Source organism: Aquarana catesbeiana, linkage group LG04, assembly GCF_042186555.1.
Source record: "Aquarana catesbeiana isolate 2022-GZ linkage group LG04, ASM4218655v1, whole genome shotgun sequence".
Lineage (NCBI taxonomy): Eukaryota > Metazoa > Chordata > Amphibia > Anura > Ranidae > Aquarana > Aquarana catesbeiana.
The window spans coordinates 549,656,749-549,680,170 of NC_133327.1; positions in this window are offsets into that span (position 1 = coordinate 549,656,749).

Genomic DNA, 23,422 nt, shown 5'->3' on the forward strand with positions numbered 1-23,422 from the left:
TCCCCAGTGGGTATCAGTTTTATCCACATATGACTGTCAGTTTCTAGCGCTTCAGGAACTTGTTGTTTGTCTTGGTTACAACCAAACCGCATTCATTTTCACATCCCCACTTAGGTATATCATGTGGAGAGCCTTGTGGGTAGTTAGGTGACTCCCCGCATAGTAATCCAAAAAAGAGGTTTGTAAGCTGTGTGTGTTGTATACGCCCATTGTCCCGCATCCCACTGCCATTTTTTGAAGCCCTCATTGTAAAGAACACACTGTGGCCATTTTCCTGTGGTTTGTGCGCTTACACAGATAACTACATACCTTATCAGGCCCCCGATGTGTCATGCAGGGAGTCCTGTGGGTGATTAAGTGCCTCCCCACATGATAACCTGAAAATAATATTGTAAATAGTATATTTATATCCAGAGCCCAGCCACCATCTTTTTGTAGCCTCCCTAGGGTGATGGACGGCGGACGTTTTTCAGTGGTCTGTTTGTATTAATACCAATACTGCTGCTACAGTTGACAACCTTTGCTGGAATCTGCATGTTCCCCATAATATATTAGATGTCTTATCCCACCTGTTCCTGAACTCCTATGCATCCCATTAGTAAGCCCTTGCAATCAATGGGTACACATATGATACAGGTTTATATTAACAACATTATTTTAAGAATTAAAAATGTGGATATATTTAAAAATGTATTAATTAAAAATGTGGATATATTTAATAGTTAGCCAAAAAACTATTGAGGTCAAATTCCTTGTTAAGACCCCTAGGGGCTAAAGATCCCAATTCATACACCCACCAGGATTCTCTTTGACTAAGCCTCCTAATTAAATTGCTGCCCCTCCAGTGTCTTTTGAACTTCTCTAATCCCCAAAATTTCATCCCTATCACCTGCCTATTATGTATGGTTCTAAAATGTTGATATAGGTAATGTTCCTTGTTCCCTTTAGTGATTTGGTACATGTTCTTTTATTCTTGCATGCATGGCCCTGTAGTTCTTCCTACATAGATCATGCCACATGGGCATTCCAAGGCATACATAACCCCCTCTGTATTAAATGATATGAGATCTTTGAGTATGTATTCCCTCCCATTGTGGCTATTAATAAATTTGGCATGTTTTTTCATATTGTTAGTGACTGCCCTACAGCTGTAATACCTGCCACAAACCTAAAATCCCTTTCCATCGAATATGGTTTTTTATTGGTTTCGGGTGGTTCTATTATATTTTTTACTAATTGATCCCTTAAGTTGGGTGCTCTTTTATATATAAACCTGGGCTTTTCTGGGGTGAGGGCTTTCAAAATTTCATGATGCCTGATATTTATCCCTATATTTCCTGATAATGTTTTCCACCTGTTTATATTGCAGGTTGTAATCCATTATCAGGGCCATCGGTAATTCTCCGCTATCCTGTATCTGTCTATTTTGTAATAGTTGATTTCTATTGGCTTTTCCCACCTCATATCTCTTCATTTCGGTCACAGCCTTATCACATCCCTTACTGGTGAATTTATTTACCAACTCGATAGATTGTTCCTCAAAATCCTCTTCATTAGTACAATTCCTCTTTATCCTGAGGAACTTCCCTCTGGGTACATTAATCAGCCAAGGTTTATGGTGGCAGCTATTCTGGGGTATGTGGGTATGTAGGAATTTCTGTCTGTTGTTTTGAAGTGTGTTTTAGTCACTATGTGGTTATTCTCATTATTAATTTCCAGGTCCAAAAAGTGAATACTTTTATGACTAGATTCCCATGATAGTGTGATACTTTTATTATTCATGTGCATCATGAATTCATGGAGCTTTTGTTCACTGCCATCCCAGAATAGTATTAGATCATCTATAAATCTGTTGTACAGCTTTAGTTGGTATGGTGGATTATGTAATATCTCCTCTTCTTCCCATTTGGCCATATATAAGTTCACTATGCTTAGGGAAAATCTTGCCCCCATAGCAACCCCCTTATCTGTAAATAATATTCATTCTGATACCCAAAATAGTTGTGATGTAGGCAGAAATCAAGACAGTCCACTATAAACTTTTTTGTTGTCTAAGTCCTTATTTTTAATCAGGGCCCATTTTGCAGCATTAATAGCCCCTTTGTGGTTAATGTTAGTGTAAAGGGATGCTACATCCGCAGTGGCCATTATGGTTTGTTCCGTGATCCTGGTTTCATTAATGATCTGCAGTATGTGTTTTGTGTCCTTAACCGGTTCCCTACCGCCGTATAGTAAAATGACGGCGGCAGGAACTCTTTGTCCCTTCGGGCGGGCGTCATATGGGGACCCAATGCACGTGCCCAGTGGCCGCGATGTCTAAAAAAGGTGTCCTTGGTTCCCCATCTCTGTGATAGTCCTGCAATGGAGCATACCCATTGGAGGTAGCAACATAATCCTGCTCATAGTCTGATTGTCTTTGCCATCTAGGTCTTTGGGGAATGTAATATTGTCCCCCACCATCCCTATTTCCAATGCTATAATTGTCATTATAATGCGGTCTGCATGGTCTGTGAGTGTATTCCTGATTGTTCTTCACCCCATAGTACCCCTGTGAATTATTGTACCCTCTTTGTTGGGATTGCCAGGGCCTTTGGTTGTGACCCCAAAATATTGACACTTTGGGCCCAATTTGGACATTTTCACTTAGGGGTGTACTCACTTTTGTTGCCAGCGGTTTAGACATTAATGGCTGTGTTAAGTTATTTTATGAAACAGCAAATTTACACTGTTATACAAGCTGTACACTCACTACTTTACATTGTAGCAAAGTGTCATTTCTTCAGTGTTGTCACATGAAAAGATATAATAAAATTTTTACAAAAATGTGAGGTGTGTACTCACTTTTGTGAAATACTGTGCCTTGAAAAAGTGCCTTGAAAAAGTATTCATGCCCCTTGAGATTTTCCACATTTTGTCATGTTACAACCAAAATCATAAATGTATTTTATTGGGAATTTATGTGATAGACAAACACAAAGTGGCACATAATTGTGAAGTGGAAGGAAAATGATAAATGGTCTTCAATTTTTTTACAAATAAATATGTGAAAAGTGTGGCCTGCATTTGTATGCAGCCCCCTTTACTCTGATACCCCTAACTAAAATCTAGTGGAACCAATTGCCTTCAGAAGTCACCTAATTAGTAAACAGAGTCCACCTGTGTATAATTTAATTTCAGTATTATTATTATTATTATTCAGGATTTATATAGCGCCAACAGTTTACGCAGCGCTTTACAATATAAAAGGGAGACAATACAGTTATAATACAATACAATACAATACAATACAATAGGATTAAGAGGGCCCTGCTCAGAAGAGCTTACAATCTAATAGGGTGGGGCAGGTGGTACAAAAGGTTGTAACTGTGGGGAATGAGCTGGTGGAAGTGGTAGATTAGTTGGAGACGTGATAGGCTTTCCTGAAGAGATGAGTTTTCAGGGATTGCCTGAAGGTAGCAAGAGTAGGGGATAGCCGGATAGATGGAGGTAGCGAGTTCCAGAGGATGGGAGAGGCTCTGGAGAAATCCTGGAGACGAGCATGGGAGGAGGAGATGAGAGAGCTTGAAAGCAGGAGGTCTTGAGAAGAGCGAAGAGGTCGATTTGGGTGATATTTGGAGACAAGATTAGTGATGTAGCTTGGGGCAGAGTTGTGAATGGCTTTGTATGTTGTGGTTAGAATTTTGAATTTAATTCGCTGGGTGATTGGGAGCCAGTGTAGGGATTGAAGTAGAGGGTTGGCACTGTGCGGTTGGTAAGGTGGATAAGTCTGGCAGCAGCATTCATGATAGACTGAAGGGGGGATAGCCTATGGAGCGGTAGGCCAATGAGAAGGGAGTTGCAATAGTCAAGGCGAGAGATAACAAGGGAGTGAATGAGGAGCTTGGTGGTTTCATTTGTTAAAAAAGGCGAATTTTAGAGATGTTACGGAGGTGAATTCTACAAACTTTTGACAACGATTGGATTTGAGGCTGAAATGACAAGTCAGAGTCTAGGATTACACCTAGTACCCTGGCGTGAGGGGAGGGACTGATGGTTGCATTGTTGATTTTGATGGAAAAGTCATGGAGGGGGGCACGGGCGGGGGGGAATATTAATAGCTCAGTTTTAGAGAGATTTAGTTTAAGGAAGTGGTGCGACATCCATGCTGATATGTCAGTTAGTAAATTAGTAATGCGAGAGGAGACTGAAGGAGTGAGGTGAGGAGTAGACAGATAGATTTGGGTGTCATCAGCGTATAAGTGGTATTGGAAGCCGTGGGCAGTTATTAAGTGACCAAGGGAGGAGGTGTAGATAGAGAAGAGAAGGGGTCCAAGGACCGAGCCTTGGGGGACCCCCACAGAAAGGGGCAATGGAGAGGAGGAGACAGAGTTGTAGGTGACACTGAAGGAACGCTGTGATAAATAGCCAGAGAACCAGGATAGAGCAGAATCTCGGAGGCCAAGGGAATGTAGTTTATTGAGAAGGAGCGGGTGGTCAACAGTATCAAAGGCCGCAGAGAGGTCAAGTAGTAGGAGTATGGAGTACTGGCTGTTGGTTTTAGCAGTTGGTAAATCGTTAGTGAGTTTTAGTAAGGCAGTTTCCGTGGAGTGCTGCGAGCGAAAGCCAGACTGTAAGGGGTCAAGAAGGTTATTTTCATTGAGATAGGAGCTAAGACGGTTGTAGACTAAGCGTTCTAGAAGTTTAGAGGTGAATGGGAGTAATGAGATGGGTCTTAAGTTGTTCAGGTCGGTAGGGTCCAGTGAGGGCTTTTTAAGAATGGGAGTGATCTGCGCATGTTTTAGAGGGGAGGGGAAAATGCCACTAGAAAGGGAGAGATTGAAGATGTGGGTGAGGGAGCATAGGATAGAAGAAGAGGGTGACCGTAGTAGTTGTGAGGGAACAGGATCCAAGGGACAATTGGTTAGGTGGGCATCCGAGAAAATTTTTGTAACCTCTTCCGTAGTAGCCAATTCAAAAGAGGAGAGTGTTGAATGTGCTGCTGGGCAAGGTATGATGGGTGGGGAAGACGTACGCACAGTGGAGATGTCCTCACGAATTGCATCGATCTTTGAAGTGATTGGCAATCTCCTGGGCAGTGATTGAGTTAGTGGGTAGAGGGGGTGGTGGACGAAGCAGAGAGTTAAAGGTTGAGAAGGGCCGACGGGGACTGGATGACAAGGAATTAATAAGAGAGACAAAGTAGGCTTGTTTGGCAGCATGGAGGCATGAATTGTATTTTAGAAGGGCAGATTTATATAGGGTGAAGTCTTGCAGGCATTTGGTTTTACGCCATAGTGGTTCAAGAGCACTGCAATGTCTCTTGAGATTTCTAGTGTTGTCAGTTTGCCAGGGTTGTAACGGTCGGGGCCTAATTCTGCGTGTGGTTAGAGGAGCAAGTGCATCTAGTGATGATGAGAGTGAACTGTTGTAGACAGAAGTGGCCAGGTCAGGACAGGACAGGGGAGAGATTATGTCATATAGGTGGTCAGTAGCAGAATAGAGAAGAGAGGGTTAAAGTGGCGAAGGTTTCTACAAGTAATTGTTTGCTGCTTGGAGGGATGGGTGGTTGGAGGCAAGGATACAGTGAAAGTAATGAGGTTGTGCTCAGATAGAGGAAAGGGGGTGTTGGTGAGGTTGCCAGGGTTGCAGAGATGGGAGAATACAAGGTCAAGGGTATTACCATTGGAGTGAGTGGAAGTATGTGTCCATTGGGTTAGGTCAAAAGATGAGGTTAAGTTGAGAAGTTTAGCTGTAGTTGGGCTGTTAACATTGACAGGAATGTTAAAGTCACCAAGAATAATGGTGGGTATTTCAGAGGAGAGAAAGTAGGGTAGCCAGGCAGCAAAGTCATCAAGAAAGCGCGATACCGGTCCTGGAGGCCTATAAATTGCTGCAATCCTCAGAGAAATGGGAGAAAACAGACGAATACAGTGCATCTCGAAAGAAGAGAGGGATAGAGAGGGAGGGACAGGAAGGACTTGGAAGGTGCTTTGTGGGGACAGAAGGAAGGAAGTATAAAGTTGTTAGAGAACCTTAGTGAACAAACAGCATCATTAAGGCCAAGGAACACACCAGACAGGCCAGTGATAAAGTTGTGGAGAAGTTTAAAGCAGGGTTATCTTATAAAAAAAGTTCCAAGCTTTTGAACATCTCACAGAGCACAGTCCAATCCATCATTCGAAAATTGAAAGAGTATGGCACAACTGCAAACTTACCAAGACATGGCCGTCCACCTAAACTGACAGGCCAGGCAAGGAGAGCATTAATCAGAGAGTTAGCCAAGAGGCTCATGATAACTCTGGAGGAGCTGCAGAGATCTACAGCTCAGGTGGGAGAATCTGTCCACAGGACAACTATTAGTCATGCATTCCACAAATCTGGTCTTTATGGAAGAGTGGCAAGAAGAAAGCCATTGTTGAAAGAAAACCATATTAAAGTCCTGTTTACAGTTTGCGAGAAGCCATGTGGGGGACACAGCAAACATGTGGAAGAAGGTGCTCTGGTCAGATGAGACCAAAATATAACTTTTTGGCCTAACATGCAAAACGCTATGTGTGGCGGAAAACTAACACTGCACATCACCCTGAACACTCCCAGTGTGAAATACGGGGGTGGCAGTATCATGGCAGCCAGAGTTATAATTTAATGGTTTAGATCAAAGCATATTCATGTGTTAGAATGGCCCAGTCAAAGTCCAGACCTAAATCCAATTGAGACCAGCAGGGGCCAGTCTAATATCGATCATGGTATGGCAATCCCTGTTCAACAGAAGTTGATAATTTTTTTCACTTCTATTGAACAAACAAGTCTGAAAACTTTTCTTGAACAATGTATTCTTAAAGCAGTGGGTGCTGCTATCAGAATACAATGTCCTGGTTTGAGGATTTCTCCATAAAAATCATTTGGGTTAATGAGAGGATCTGTAAGGTTTTTGTTTATTGTTCAGGCCACTGACTGAAAAAAAAATACCCATCTATGGCCAGCTTGAGGCAAACTTTTACCCTAATCTGTGAGTGAATTGTAAGTCCTGTAGAGGGCACCAGGGACAGGTCCTCGATGGACCCGTCCCTGGTGCCCATATATTACCTTGTTTGGTATATTACCTTGTTTATTACCTTGACCCGTATATTACCTTGTTTGGGTAGTAGTAGCCCTTTAAGGGGAATGACAAAAGGAGAGTTTAGAGTACTCAGATGTTTCACTCATGCAGGGTGAGGGGTTCTGGGGTGAACAATTAAACAAAGGAAAAACTGATTTGCGTTTTTAGATCCTGATATGGGACATGGATTCCGGTGGCTCAGAATCTCTTTCCCACCCAGGATCTCTATCCTGGGTGGGAAAGAGCTTCTGACTATGGGTTCCTTGGACCTGTAAGGGTTAACCTGCCTGCGAGAGAAGGCTGGAAAGGGCAGGAAGCAGCCTGCAGATGTCTATGAGGTAACAGGACACAATCGTGAGAGGACTGTAGGTTGTTTATCTGCTGAGACGTGTGGAAACTTTACCCTGGAACCCTGTTGTGGGACAGGTTTATGCTGGTGTGAGCCACGTCTTTGTGTTGTGCCAGAAGTTTATGATCTGTGTTTGGTTTATGCTGAAGAAAATCTATTTTTGTTTGCCTGTGTTAAAGAAATAAAAAATGTTTGCTTTTACAAAGAAGGCTGACTAGAGATCCGGACCCCCAATATCACAGTTCACATAACCCAACTTACCAACAAATATGCACAAAATCCAAAGGGATAACAATGAGGATTGAACTGGCAGGCAGGGTGGCAGTCTGGACCTTTTGATGAACAAAGGAAAGTGTTACTGACTATATCATTTGTGATCTGGCAATTCTGCTACCCTAGGCCATGGCCTGTGTTGATTGTGTAAAATAATGCAATATCCTGTAAAGCATAAATTCACCAGACATCAAGTCTCTCACACACCAAGTATAGAAGGTAGGTAGGTTAAAAATTCATGTTTTCTTGAAATGGATTTGGCCATTGAAATTAGGAATGAGTGAATCTGTGGGGGTTCTTTTCACTAACAGTTTTGCAAATCTTACTTGAAGTTCAAAGTTTTCTATCTTTGTGGCAAACCCCACTGAAGTCTATGGGGAAGAAGGGGGGTGGGCAAACTTATTGTTTGATTATTTTTATTTGTAAGGCTGGTAAGCAAGCTATTGTCAAACAAAAAGCATGGCAAGCCACGTTCTAAAATGGTAGAATTGTGCAAGTGCCAAAATAAAAAAGTATAACACCATCTCTCCCCACACAGCTCACCCTAATAGCCTCAACAAATACTGACAATATGACAACCATGAGTTCACTCTTTTATGGAAAGGAGGCTTAGTTATCCATATATTTAAATTATTGACACTTGTGTCTTAGGTGGTGAGTAGACAAGGCTATGCTCTGCAGTAGAAGTTGTTTGTTATTTCTGGTGGTAAACCTGAAACCATTCTTGCGTAAAAGTTTATGACTTGCATATTTTAGGAATTCTGAGAATTTGCTACATACGCATCTGAGCAGTGAACTCAAACTCCTTTTCTAAACATCTATAATTTGTAAGACTCAGCAGTGGGAAAGATGCATAGTGTTGCATTGTCTACTGCCCATTTTTTCACCATGTGGCAGAAATATCCTTTATGTTTTGGTAACATATTGTAGTGGGAAAGATAAAATGGCCCCTAAATGTATCCCCATTTTGAATCATGACACATAGTTCGAGCACCCTTACCTAAAACCCTCCCTTTAGTGAATTTAAAGTGGAAGGTAAGGATAAAGAAGATACTGTAAGTGGAAGAGTAGTGCAAATACCTTTTTTGCAATCCCGTCTAGCAGCTTCAGCTCCTCTGTGTCAGAGAATGGCTGCTGAAGGGAAGAAGCTGGAGTACTAACAATGGAGGGGCAATGGGAACTGGTGGGTGAATTCACAGCCATGGTTGAGTGCCTACCTCCACAGGTATGCCAGAGCTGCTGGATCATGTGACTGGACCGGACATGATTAAAAAAAAGTATTTACACAAATCTTTTTTATTTGGGCTATGCAGAATAGGTAGGAGAAGGGGGAAGACAGCTTTTTTTAAGAATAATTTTTATTCACCTTAACTAAGACTTTAAAACTAAACTAAACTTGAAATATAACAAATTGTTAGCACATAGATTTTTATGGGACTCTGTATGTCTCTTTTGGCCAGAACATCCCTTTCCTTTCATGCTTAAAAAACTTTTTAAAAGTAAACTGTTTGCCACAAAAAATGTAACTTCTATGCCAAACAAAGATAGAAGACACTAGACCAACGAGAAGACTGGGGTAAGATGGCAGTGGCAGCAAGTAAATAGAGTGATAAGAGGAAGCACAGATCTCACATCACTAAAGGAGGGCACTAGAACAAGTACATCTGCCATGATGTCCAAGTATGCTGTGCATACCTGTATGTTACACCAAGAGCTCTGGGGACACCATGTGGCTATAATATAATTTAAGCACTTGTATGCGTATTAACCGCTTCAGCCCCGGAAGATTTTACCCCCTTCCTGACCAAAGCACTTTTTGCGATTCGGCACTGCGTCGCTTTAACCGACAATTGCACGGTCGTGCGAGATTGCACCCAAACAAAATTCACGTCCTTTTTTTCCCACAAATAGAGCTTTTTTTTGGTGGTATTTAATCACCTCTGCAGTTTTTATTTTTTACGCTATAAACAAAAAAATAGCGTAAATTTTGAAAAAAACTCAATATTTTTTACTTTTTGCTATAATAAATATTCCCCCAAAATATATAAAAAAACAATTTTTTCCTCAGTTTAGGCCGATATGTATTCTTCGACATATTTTTGGTAAAAAAAAATAAGCGTATATTGATTGGTTTGTGCAAAAGTTATAGCGTCTACAAAATAGGGGATAGTTTTATGGCATTTTTATTATTATTTTTTTTACAAGTAATGGCGGCGATCTGCGATTTTTATTGGGACTGCAACATTATGGCGGACATGTCGGACAATTTTGACACATTTTTGGGACCATTGGCATTTATACAGTGATCAGTGCTATAAAAATGCATTGATTACTGTAAAAATGTCACTGGCAGGGAAGGGATTAACACTAGGGGGCGATCAAGGAGTTAATTGTGTTCCCTAGTGTGTGTTCTAACTGAAGGGGGGAGGGGACTGTGTAGGGGAGATGATAGATCCCTGTTCATACTGTACCGATGGCGCGCATGCGCTCCCAGTGGCCACAGGGCAAAGCGACGTTACATATCGTCGTTTCGCCCAGCTGTGCCATTCTGCCGCAGTACAACTGTGGCGGCTGGTCAGCAAGTGGTTAACCTCTCCTGTGCCAGAAGCCTCTAAACTGAAGATCAGCCTTTCTTTCATAGCTCTGCAGCTGCCCATGTCTGTTTCCGTGTTTAAACATCTACATCACAGCCATGGGTGCTCGTATCTTTGCAGTCACATGTGCAGACCAGGTAGGACTACACCTTCCATACTGCCTTCCACTTTCATGCATTGACAGAGCAGCCTGTAGTCCCAGCAGGAGCATGGGTACAAAGGTAACAGCGCTGCTCCTGCATAGGCATAAAGAAAGGCAGTATTGTCACCCTAACACAGGAAGTGGAAGAGTAGGTATATGCTATGTGGAAGAGTAGGTATATTATAAAGCTTTCATAACCATTGTAAACTTTATTTTTTAACAGAAACTTTTCCTGAAAGAAACTTAGAAGCTCCTAACTTTGCATTCTGCAAATGTTAAATATTTGTCTGTTTTGTTGACCCTCTTTCCTCAGTACATTGAGTCAAAGACCTGAAAAAAGGATATATATAAGGGCATCTGTCTTTTCTCTAAAATGCCTAGTCTGCATACTAGCGCTGGGTTACTTTGCCCTTTCATGATGGAAGGTTAAATAAAATCCAGATGTCCAAACCAAATTTAGCAGTGTCATTATGCGTTGGTTACCTTGACAATAGCTCTATGACTAATTTTTGCATAGGACATATTTGTTTTTTGTTTTTTTTAACTACTTTTTTGTACATTACTGTTTAAATAAATACTCAGCTAAAATCTTTTACTATAGGTTGACAATTGGATATAAATATAAAAAAGTGGTTTTATTTGTTATGTTACACATAACAGTTTTTATTCAATTTCAAACTTTCAGGCCAGGTTCACACTGGTACGACAAACGCTCCAACATTGGGAGTTCATGTCGCATGACGTGTGAAAATCAATGTTTCCCTATGGGAGCCGTCTTAACTGGTCCGACACAAGCTGGTCCGACTTTGAAAATGCTCCCTGCACTACTTTGGTTCGACTTTGATCCTACTTCAACTCATTGAATATCACTGAAGTCAGATCAAAGTCGGAACGCCGTCTTGACTGATCCGACTTTGGCATGCGACTTGTGCTCTGATGATCTTGAAGGGGAACTTCATGCCAAAAAAAAAAAAACAAAAACGGCATGGATTCCCCCTCCAAGAGCATACCAGGCCCTTCGGTCTGGTATGGATTTTAAGGGGAACCCCCACGCCGAAAAAACGGCGTGGGGGTTCCCCCAAAATCCATACCAGACCTTTATCCTAGTGCACAGCCCGGCAGGTCAGGAAAGAGGGTGGGGACGAGCGAGCACCCCCCACCCTCCTGAACTGTACCAGGTTGCATGCCCTCAATGTGAGGGGGTGGGTGCTTTGGAGTAGGGGGGGCCTGCGCCCCCCACCCTAAAGCACCTTGTCTCCATGTTAATGGGAACAAGGGCCTCTTCCTGACAACCCTGGTCATTGGTTGTTGGGGTCTGCAGGCAGGGAGCTTATCGGAATCTGGAAGCCCCATTTAACAAGAGGGCTTCCAGATCCTGGCCCCCCACCCTATGTGAATGAGTATGGGGTACATTGTACCCCTACCCATTCACCTACAAAAAGTGTCAAAAATAAAACAAATTACACAGATTTTTAAAGTAAATTATTAAGGCAGCTCCATTGTCTCTTCCGATCTATTCTCCCCTTTCCGGCTCTTCTGTGTCCTCAGCTGATGTCTTCTGCCTCTGTCGGTTCTTCTCCCCTCTCCTGTCGGGCCTAACTTTCGCTGTTTGGATGTTCGACCATTTTTTCGGCGCCCCAAACCGACCACAATGCATTATGGCACTGAACAGTGCATTGCAAGCCCTGATTGGCTAAAGCAGTGAAAGCTTCAGCCAATCAGGGCACAGAGCACTGTCAGAGTCATAATTGGACACTGTCATCATGACTTTATCCAATCATGGCTCATTCCCGCCCCACAGTATAAAAGCATTCTTTCAATGTCAGCCATTTTCAGTGTGATTTCGGTGTGGAGAGAAGTAGAACAGGGCTCTGTTCAGTGCTATTAGTTAGTTAGTGTGATATACTGTGCTATTTTGCTTCAATTGTCAGTGTAGAATATTAGTTTAGTGTCAGTCTAGGGATAGTGTGAGTGTAGTGAGGAGGACCATCATTCAGCTTTGCGTAGTGTGCAGCTAGTGTAGGGACAGCTCAGATAGTTTCACTGTAGTGTAGTGAGACCGTGTCATCCATACATACATTAGTGTATCGTAGGGACGGCTCACATAGTTTCAGTGTAGTGTAGTGAGACCGTGTCAGCAATCTTTACTTTACATCAGTGTAAAGCTAGAGCAGGGACAGTTCAGATAGCGTCAGTGTAGTGACGGTTGAACACCATCTATTTGATTGCGTTACTGCCAGTTTAACGCCATTTACTTCTGTGTGCGTTACTGCCAGTTTAACGCCAAATAGTTTTGTGCATTACTGCCAGTTTAATGTCATTTACTTCTGTGTGCTTTACTGCCAGTTTAACGCCATTTACTTCTGTGTGCGATACTGCTAGTTTAATGCCATATCGTTTTGTGTGCATCACTGCCAGTTTAACGCCATATCGTTTTGCGTGCATTACTGCCAGTGTAACGCCATATAGTTCTGTGTGCGTTACTGCCAGTTTAACGCCATATAGTTCTGTGTGTGTTACTGCCAGTTTAACGCCATATCGCTTTGTGTGCATTACTGCCACTTTAACGCCATATAGTTTTGCGTGTTACTGCCAGTTTAACGTCATATAGTTCTGTGCGTTCCTGCCAGTTTAATGCCATATAATCCTGTGTGCGTTACTGCCAGTTTAACGCCATTTACTTCTGTGTGCGTTACTGCCAGTTTAATGCCATATCATTTGGTGTGCGTTACTGCCAGTTTAACGCCATATAGTTTTGTGTGTTACTGCCAGTTTAACGTCATATAGTTTTGCGTGCGTTACTGTCAGTTTAACGCCATATAGTTCTGTGTGCATCACTGCCAGTTTAATGCCATATAGTTCTGTGTGCGTCACTGCCAGTTTAATGCCATTTACTTCTGTGTGAGTTACTGCCATTTTAATGCTATATCGTTTTGTGTGCGTTACTGCCAGTTTAACACCATATAGTTTTGTGTGCATTACTGACAGTTTAACGCCATATCGTTTTGCGTGCGTTACTGCCAGTTTAACGCCATAAGGTTCTGTGTGCGTTACTGCCAGTTTAACACCATATAGTTTTGTGTGCGTTACTGCCAGTTTAACGCCATATAGTTTGGGGTGTGTCACTGTACGTTTGGCGCATTATATTGCAGTATATTATAGTTTAACCGTGGAGTATGTCTGTGTAGTGTGAGTACTCAAATTAAAGTGCACCAAACACCTCTTTACATTGATTAAAGTGCATCTACGATTTCAACTTCTTCTTTACATTTGCTTATAAAGACCGCCCCCTCCCTCCCAATAATGTCTGGGAGGACAACAAGGAGAGGCAGATGTTCCATTGGCACTGTAAGGGGGCCTCTGTTTAGTGAGTTTTCCCATGCTATCCATCCACAGCATGCAGAGGAGCTGGTGGACTGGCTTACTAAACCTTCCTCATCTTCCTCATCCTCTGTCACGCAAGTAGAGACAAGTGTGCAGTCCCCTGCAGTTGCCAGAGTGGATAAACCTGCCACCTTGTCCACATCTATTCTGTCATCACCCCAACATCAGCCATTGAGGAGTCAGCTGAGTTATTTGACCAAAGCTCCTTGATGATGCCCAGCCATTACTGGATTTAGATGTTGGTTCTGAGGTTGAGGATGACAGGAACATGAGCCTAGAGAGTGAGAGGAACACTGGTAGACAAATTGGCATTTATGTTCCCCAAGCTGCAGCGTATTGCCAAGTTGTCTCCAGTGGTAATTATGAAGATGGAGGAGATGGAGATGATGATGATGAGGTCACTGATGCGACTTGGGTGCCAGACAGAGCAAAGGAGGAAATTGAAGGTGAGGCAGGAACACCCCAAGGAGACCGACATCAAGAAAGAGTAGAGAGCAGCTACCATATTCCATCACATTCTGCAGCAATTATCTCCTGTCCCACTCCCCAAAGCTCAGCTGTCTGGGCCTTTTTCAGCACATCTGCAGCAGATCGCACTGTTGCTATCCGCAAACTGTGTCTCAGGCACATCAAACAAGGCAAAAACCCCAACCATATGCATATCATTGTAATTTTTTTTCCTTCATCAAGAGCACCTCTATAGGGTTACGTTGGGAAGGTGCCCCGACACTCAAAGAGTTATTTTTCTGCCCCTGTCAAACAGGTCATTGCAATTTTTTACAGCAAGGCCAATTCTTGCTTTCATCAAGAGTACCTCTATAGGGTTATGGTGGGAAGGCGCCACTGATACCCAAAGACCAATTTTTACGCACATGTTACTTCTATACAAAGTCAGAGTGACACCAGAATGTATCCAAAAAATCTCTAATATTGTTCCCAGTGCACTACATTGTGGCCTCATCATACACACTGTTGTTGCTGAGCAAAATAAAGGCAGCTTGCAGGGAAAATTTCTTTTTTTGGCTTTATAAATGCAATTATTGCTGCAGCAGATTCTAGACATGGTGCAGATCTGCCACTTTACAGGTAGAATAAGGGGACCCCCCAGGCACTATATTGGAAGGAATTTTTCCTTTTTAGGCTTTCACTTTAAAAATAAAAAAAATCACTGCTCATTTAAAAATTATTTTTTTCACAAACTTTTTTTTTATTAATACGTGTCCCCCAGGGCAGGATCCAGACCCCTATAACCATTGTATGCCCAGTTACTTGCATATAAGCCTTCAAAATGGGCACTTTTTGCGGTGTTCGAAAGTTCTGGTGTGAACAGGGGTCCGTTCGGCCCATTCCTACTCTCCGGCTCTTCTCCCTCTGTCTGCTGTCTTCTGCCGGGTCTCCACTGTATTCTCGCTCTTTTGCTCGATCTTTTGCCAGTCTTCTCAGCTGTCTTCTCCCTCTGTTTTTCTTCTGATGTTGACTCAACGCTCTCTCCCGCTCTAATGCTGGGTGAGTGGTGTGCCACTACTAATATTGGTATGGGGCGGGGTCACCAGAGGCCCCGCCTCTTATTACACCACCGCCCATCATGCCCTGGGTGGTGATTTCAGAAGGGGCAGGGCCTCTGGATGATGTCACATGGTGACCCCGCCCCATGCCAATATGAGTAGTGGCACACCGCGCACCCGGCATTAGAGCGGGAGAGAGCGTCGAGTCAACAAAACAGCGAGCAAAAAGTGAGAAGACAGTGGAGAAGACCCGGCAGAAGACAGCGGACAGAGGGAGAAGAACCGGTGAGAGAGCGGAGAAGAACTGGAGATGGGAGAAGAACTAATAGAGGCAGAAGACAACAATGGAGGGCACAGAAGAGCCGGAGAGGGGAGAAGAGATCGGAAGAGACGACGAAGCTGCCTTAATAATTTACTTTAAAAACCTGTGTAATGTGTTTTATTTTTGACACTTTTTTGAGTTGAATGGGTAGGGGAACAATGTACCCCACACTCATTCACATAGGGTGGGGGGCCGGAATCTGGATGCCCCCTTATTAAATGGGGCTTCCGGATTCCGATAAGCTTTCTACCCGCAGACCCCGACAACCGACGGCCAGGGTTGTCGGGAAGAGGCCTTTGTCCTCATCAATATGGGCCCCCTGCCCGAAAGCACCCACCCCCCCATGTTGACGACATGCAGCCTGGTACCGTTCAGGAGGGGGCGGGGCACTCGCTCATCCCCACCCCCTTTCCCGACCTGCCGTGCTGTGTGCTCGGGTAAGGGTATGGTATGGATTTTGACCATACCAGGCCCTTTGGTCTTAAAATCCATACCAGACCAAAGGGCCTGGTATGCTCTTGGAGGGGGATCCCATGCCGTTTTGTTTTTTTAAATTTGGCGTGGAGTTTCCCCTAAAGATTCATACCAAACACAGTGCTTGGTATTGTCAGGGATCAAAGTCGGATCCCTGTTCATTGAAGTCGGATGCATTTCACAAGGCAAAGTTGGATTCAAAGTGGTACGACTGTCGTGTCATACCAGTGTGAACCCGGCCTAACTCCACTTTCTTGGGGAAAAAATAGCAAATAAAAAAAAATATATATAGTACATACAATTGCGACTCAAGTCATAATGTAATTGAATGTTATTAAAATTACCTTTCCTTTTCAATCTGCAGTGCTGTAATTTTCTGTAAATGCAATGCAATATGGATACCTTGTGGTGTTCTCTACGCAGAAAGTGTACAGAACGCCCCCCAGAAACATAATTTCCTGCCTGTGTGATTGGCTCACTGATTCTCCCAGAAGTCTGCCCTAAGATAGAAGTCAGATATCAGGCATCCCCTGCAACAAAAATGGCAGTTTTGGTGAGATACTCTCAACAGGAAATTACATATAAAGGGATGCAGACCCTGCAGCTTTCCTCATTAGAGCCCTGCATGTGATTGATAATTATGAAACTAGTCCCACTAGATTAACTTTCCCACATGGACACAGACTTCTGAATAACAAAAGGTAGGAATTTGCAACAAAGTTTGTTAAAATTCTTGTAATGTACATAGATCACGATCAGCGAGATGTTTTTTCTAAACAAAAGTGGAGTCACTTTTTAACTATAATTTCCTTTTACTCACTGTATTGCACTGTGACAACTGCAGCCTGTTAACATCAGTTGTTATTTTGCCTTTAAACTTGCAAGGCAAGTTGGTTTGTAAACAAACTCATGTGATCACCATAATTAGCTGGCTTGGTGATCACATGATTGGAAACTGCACTAATTGGTTTACAATTGTTGTTAAACAAAACTAGGTAATACTATTCTATATTAGCCAAGTGGTGCTTCATTAAGTGTTCTTGCATAGCAAGACCACTTACTGTTATCTCACATATATATATATTAATATTATTCTTATTATAGCCAAATTTACCACCCTAACTCCTCCCACAGCTTTTACATTACATAGACAGTAATATACTGAAATGTGCGGATTGTTCCCGATTGGTGTGCTATTACTTTGTGGAACGTTTCGCCGAATGGTTCACAAAATCTTGTCGTTTTTGCGGCAAAATTGGTTCCATAGGAATGAATGGCGAAATGTTCAATGTCATTTAATTGGTGTGCTATTACTTTGTGGAACATTTCGCTGAATGGTTCACGAAATGTCGTCGTTTTTGCGGCGAAGTTGGTCCCATAAGAATGAATGGCGAAATGTTCAAAACTAGAGTGGGATGTGACAAAAGCTGAAACCCCATGATCAGCCAAAACATTATGACCACCTCATGATCAGCCAAAACATTATGACCACCCCATGAAAAAAAAAATAATCATTTTTTTTTTCAGAAAATCACTTTTGGAAAAAAAAAATCATTTTTGAAAAAAAATATATTTTTGAAAAAAAAAATCATTTTTGAAAAAATCATTAAAAAAATCATTTTTGAAAAAATAAAATCATTTTTGGAAAAAAAATAATTTTTGAAAAAAAAAAATCATTTTTGAAAAAAAAAAAAACCTTTTTGAAAAAAAAAATCATTTTTGAAAAAAAAATGTTTAGCTCTTTCAGCTAATGATGGGACTTCTTCAACTGTTTTACTACTATTTATACTTTTTAAAATATTAAGCTTTTTAACACTTTTCACAGTTACTCCAGACACTCCAACCACACAACAGTTACTCAAGCCACTCCACCCAGTTACTCCTCCCACTCCAGTTGTAGAGGTAAGAACACTTTTCACAATTTCCCCAGAAATTGTAGCTTTTCTAGTTTAATTTCATTTTCTTTACATAATTGCTGCCTAAAGCATACCTCCCAACTTTTTGAGATGGGAATGAGGGACACCTATTAGCTAATGTATTAAGGCATAGGACACACCCCCTGCCATGCCCCCTAACCACTTGCTGCCCGCCCACTGTTATATGACAGCGGAACGGTGCAGCTGTTGTTCTGGGCGGACGTCATATGACGTGATCACCTTCCAGGCCGCTCGTCGCACCACTGGGGACCCGGTGCGCGTGCCCAGCGGCCGCGATGTTCGCTGGGCACCCGCGATTGCCTGGTAACCGAGCAGGACTGTGGATCTGTGTGTGTAAACACACAGATCCACGTTCTGTCAGAGGAGAGGAGACCGATGGTGTGTTCCTTGTTCCTTGATGTGTTCCTTGTTCCTTGTCTCCTCCCCTTGTGAGTCCCCTCCCCCTACAGTTAGAATCATTCCCTAGGAACATAATTAACCCTACAGCGCCCCCTCCTGGTTAACCCCTTCATTGCCAGTCACATTTATACAGTAATCAATGCATTTTTATAGCACGGATCGCTGTATAAATGTGAAAGGTCCCAAAAATGTGTCAAAAGTGTCCGCTGTATCCGCTGCAATATCGCAGTCACAATAAAAATCGCAGATCGCTGCCATTACTAGTAAAAAAAATAATAATAAAAATGCTATAAATCTATCCCCTATTTTGTAGACGCTATAACTTTTGCGCAAACCAATCAATCTACGCCTATTGCAATTTTTTTTACCAAGAATATGTAGAAGAATACATATCTGCCTAAACTGAGGAAGAAATGTGTTTTAAAAAAAAATCTGGATATTTATTATAGCAAAAAAGTAAAAAATATTGTGTTTTTTTCAAACTTGTCACTCTTCTTTTGTTTATAGCACAAGAAATAAAAACCGCAGAGGTGATCAAATACCACTAAAATAAAGCTCTATTTGTGGGGAAAAATGATAAAAATGTAATTTGGGTACAGTGTTGCATGGCCGCACAATTGTTATTCAAGGTGCGACAACGCTGTAAACTGAAAATTGGCCTGGGCAGGAAGGGGGTAAAAGTGCCCTGTATTGAAGTGGTTAAAGGAGAATTGTAGAAAAACAAATGGTTGGGTAAACCAACAAATGCTTTTCTACCACTACTATTCCTTTATATTGGCTTTTGAAACTTACAAATGCTGACGATGAACATTAGAGAGGGGTGAGAGGGTTCATTCTAACAGTCACATAGAGGCCAGGGGTTGTCTTAGGTCTCATGTAGAAGGGTGCTCTTGTCAAATGAAACCTTCCCATACATGTAATAAATGCACAAATGCAACAGTGCTCAAATGTAAGGCCGCATACACACGGGCAGACTTTTCGACCGGACTTGTCCGACAGAATTTCCAGTGGACTTTCGACGGACTTTTGACGGACTTCCGACAGACTTTTCAACAAACGGACTTGCCTACACACGATCACACAAGTCCGACGGATTCGTACGTCGGACTAGCATACAGACGAGCGGATTTCTGGGTCTGGCGGAGTTACGACGTAAAGATTTGAAGCATGTTCCAAATCTAAAGTCCGTCAGATTTGCGACTGGAAAAGTCCGCTGAATGTCCGTTGAAGCCTACACACGATCGGATTGTCCACCTGATTTGGTCCGTCGCCGTCCGTCGGACAAGTCCGGTCGAAAAGTCCGACCGTGTGTACGCTGCATAGGTGTTCGAATACAAAGGTGCTCTATTTGACCTGCCTAGCCTGCACTTCAAATGCTCCTCAATAGGACCTGCTGTGTTCAAAGAAACATTATGCAAACACTAGTTTTTCTCTTGGTTAAACTCAGTGGACTTGTGTTTTTTTTTTTTTAATTAACTCTATACAACCATATTTTGTGAACCTAAGTAACTGTGGAACAAAACAGGTCAAATGTAACCTGTGAACTGCCATTTACACTATTCTACTGTAGTCAACAGGAATTTGCTTACATGCTTTTGATGTGCATTTCAAAAGCAGCAAAACAACATCTGTGTCCTTAGGCCCTTATTCAAAACACATTTTTGTTAAAGGAAACTTGTGCCAAAACATGGTGACTACTATCACTTGCCTCTGACTTCGGTACATTCTGAGCCACCGATCTAAAACAAGCATGTGTGTAGCAGGTGAAGTCAGAGCTTCCGATCTGTATACTTGTTCTTGGTCAGTAATTCAGTGAATTTAAAGCTAAAGAATGGCAGCCAGGCCTGATCCGAAAATGAAACTGGGAGGGTCAGCAGGATTGCCAGGCAAATTTCAGAAGAACATTCACAGTGGCAGCCTCCAGGTTTTTATAAGCACAGATTCCTATTATGAATAAAATTATTTTTAACAGATGTCAAAATCTGTTTTAGGCTCCACTCCACTTCCACTAGTGCGACTTGTCATGCGACTTGGGACTGCCAAGTCGCATGACAAGTTGTACCCCATGATTTCCAATGAGTACCGTTCATATCTGTGTGACTTCAAAGTAGTCCCTGCACTACTTTGGTTCCACTTTGATGCGACTTGAGGTCCATAGACCTCAAGAATACACGAGCATTGCTTCAAGTTGCATCAAAATTGTGGCAAAAAATTGTGGCAAAATCGCACGACTCTCAGGTCGTAATAGTGGAAACCTAGCCTTACAGGAAAATCCAATACATGCATACCTTGCTGTCACTGAGACAATATATTAATTTGGTTAGGACATTATATTTATATTTATATTTATATTATATAATATTAGACCCCTTTCACATTGAGGCAGTTTTCAGGCGTTTTAGCATTAAAAATAGTGCATGTAAAGCACCTGAAAACTGTCTCTCATGCCTCCCCAGTGTGAAAGCCCAAGTGCTTTCACACTGGGGCGGTGCGCTTGCGGGACGGGAAAAAAGTCCTGCAAGCAGCATCTTTGAGGTGGTGTGGGAGCGCTGCATACAGTGCTCCCACACTGCCCCTGCCCACTGGAATGAATGGGCAGTGCTTCCGAAGTGCCGCAACACGGGCACTTTTAACCCCTTCTTAACCCCTTCATGGGGGTTAAAAGCGCCCCGCTAGCATCCAAAAAGTAGACTTGTGCACAACGGGAAATTTCGTTTAGTTTCGGTTTGTTGTCATTCGTAAAATACATAATTTAGTTCTGTTATATTCGTTATGTTACGTTAATTTGTTTTCGGATAATTCATCATTATTCATAGAGTGTCGATATTCGTTATTCTGAATCTCGAATCATGACAAATTCATTCGTTATATCCGCTATGATTTCTTTCGTATTAGTTGAAATTCGATATTTATGTATGTATATATATTTGTGATAATGATTCATAGTTTGGAAAGTCGTTTGTTTATTGAATCTATTAACACACACAATGACAATATCTCTTCTCCTCTGCTCAAATACAATACAACACCCTTCTCACTCAGTTCTCAGAAATGCACTTTGCCAGTAATCCAACCTCCAGCAGAAAATTATTCAGCTGATTGGACTGTAAGATTTACTTTGAGTTGACCTTTTGTTTCATTAGATCTTTAACAAATTACCGAATCATGTCCAATTCATTTGTTATATTCGCTATATATTCTTTCATATTAGTTGAAATTCGTTATTTTTTTATTCGGACATGCGGATGCGGATATACAAAGCAAAAGCAAAAACAGAAATACAGTGCAAATAAATGACCGTCACCAAAGATGTTGAGGGGTGATCATAGTCTTATGTTCCCAACTAGTTTCGCCAAAACATTGGCTTCATCAGGGGAATGTAGAGATGTACTGCAGAGAGAAAAACCACTATAATAAAGAAAAAATGCATTATTGGATCAACATAATCTTTTAATGCTGGAGGCAAGCCAATCGCATCGCATAGCGGTCAAATTGCCGCCCCCCCATATCCCACAGTCTTCCCACCCCTCACACACCTAAAACATACCATGCGGGCTCCAAAACGCAAGGGGGACACCACCGAGACACTGAGAATGGAAGTTGCACTCAGCCCAGTATTTGGCTACAGGGGAATTAAAGGGCGCCTAAAAAGAGAAGTATAGCATATAAGTATTGAAAATTCTTTTAAATTTGTTTAACAAAAGGGACCTAAGCCTCAATTACATACCCTAATTATATGCAAAACCAAGGCACTCAATGTTGCACAAGGGAGATTCACAGCGCAGTCAGTTCATGTAAAAAATCGCATGAATGCGATCAAAAGGGCTGTAAAATAGATTCAAGAGAGGGGAAAAAAAGGTATGGGAAAAATGATATTGATACACATAAATATATCAATGAATTTCAGATTTGAAGGACATAGTGAAATATGTTGGATATAGTGAGTGGGGCTTACCGAATACGCATTAAGTTAGAAAAAATGCAAATAAGGTTCCGCCAATATCTTGGCTAAACATTGGAACCTCCACAATGAGTCTTTCTGGTAACACCGGTTATTATAGATGATCTGAAAGTCAATGCATATAACAAAGGGACTGTTAGAAAGAAAGTTCAGCCAGTACAGCCATATGTGGCAATATAATGACAGATACTTGCTGTGATGAAAAAAAGTTTGTTGGCTCTATTACCTTTTAAATATGTAGCCAGCTCCCCACGATGGTCCCACAGCAAGGAGATAAAAAACACACTGAGAGCAAAGCTGCCTTTTAAAACCCCCACCTGATCAGCATGATATAAATCAGCTGATCAGGAGCGGACGACAGGCGGGCGGGGCACATGCGCAGTTGCCAGTATCATTTGCCTACATATCCCATAAGTCCGAGCGTCGGTCCGGTCACATGACAGCTACTGCCTGCGACATGATCGACAGATGGTAAAGTGCAACGGAAGGCTCCAGAGGAAGAGGGGGGAGAACCCCACATCATCCAAGGGAGACAGAGGGGAGAGGAGGCATGAACAGGCGTTGGAACACCGCGATGGTCCCGGCCGAAGGGGCGGGCTGACAATAAAGCCAGCCCTTGGGCGTCCATGCAGCCAAAGGCTGTAGTGAAACAAGTTCCCAGATGAATGGGGGGTAAAAACACCCAGTGCATTGGGCCCACCATGGCAAGCCCCAGGAGGGGGGGAGGGCGGAAGGAACAAGGGGAAGTCTGATAATTCAGACAGATCGGGAACATAGGTGGAGTGGCCCTGGCGGTGGACAGATGGTATCACCGCAATGGCCGCCATGCGATAACGGAGGAAAATGCCTGCAACAACACAAGTATAAGTTAGATGACAAAATTGCATTAATAAAATCGATATGGTGGTCCAAAATTAAACAATGCATTTGATTTATAACATGTCTCTACATGAACTTAGGTCACCATATTGTCAATAATTGTTTTTTTGTATTATATTTTATTA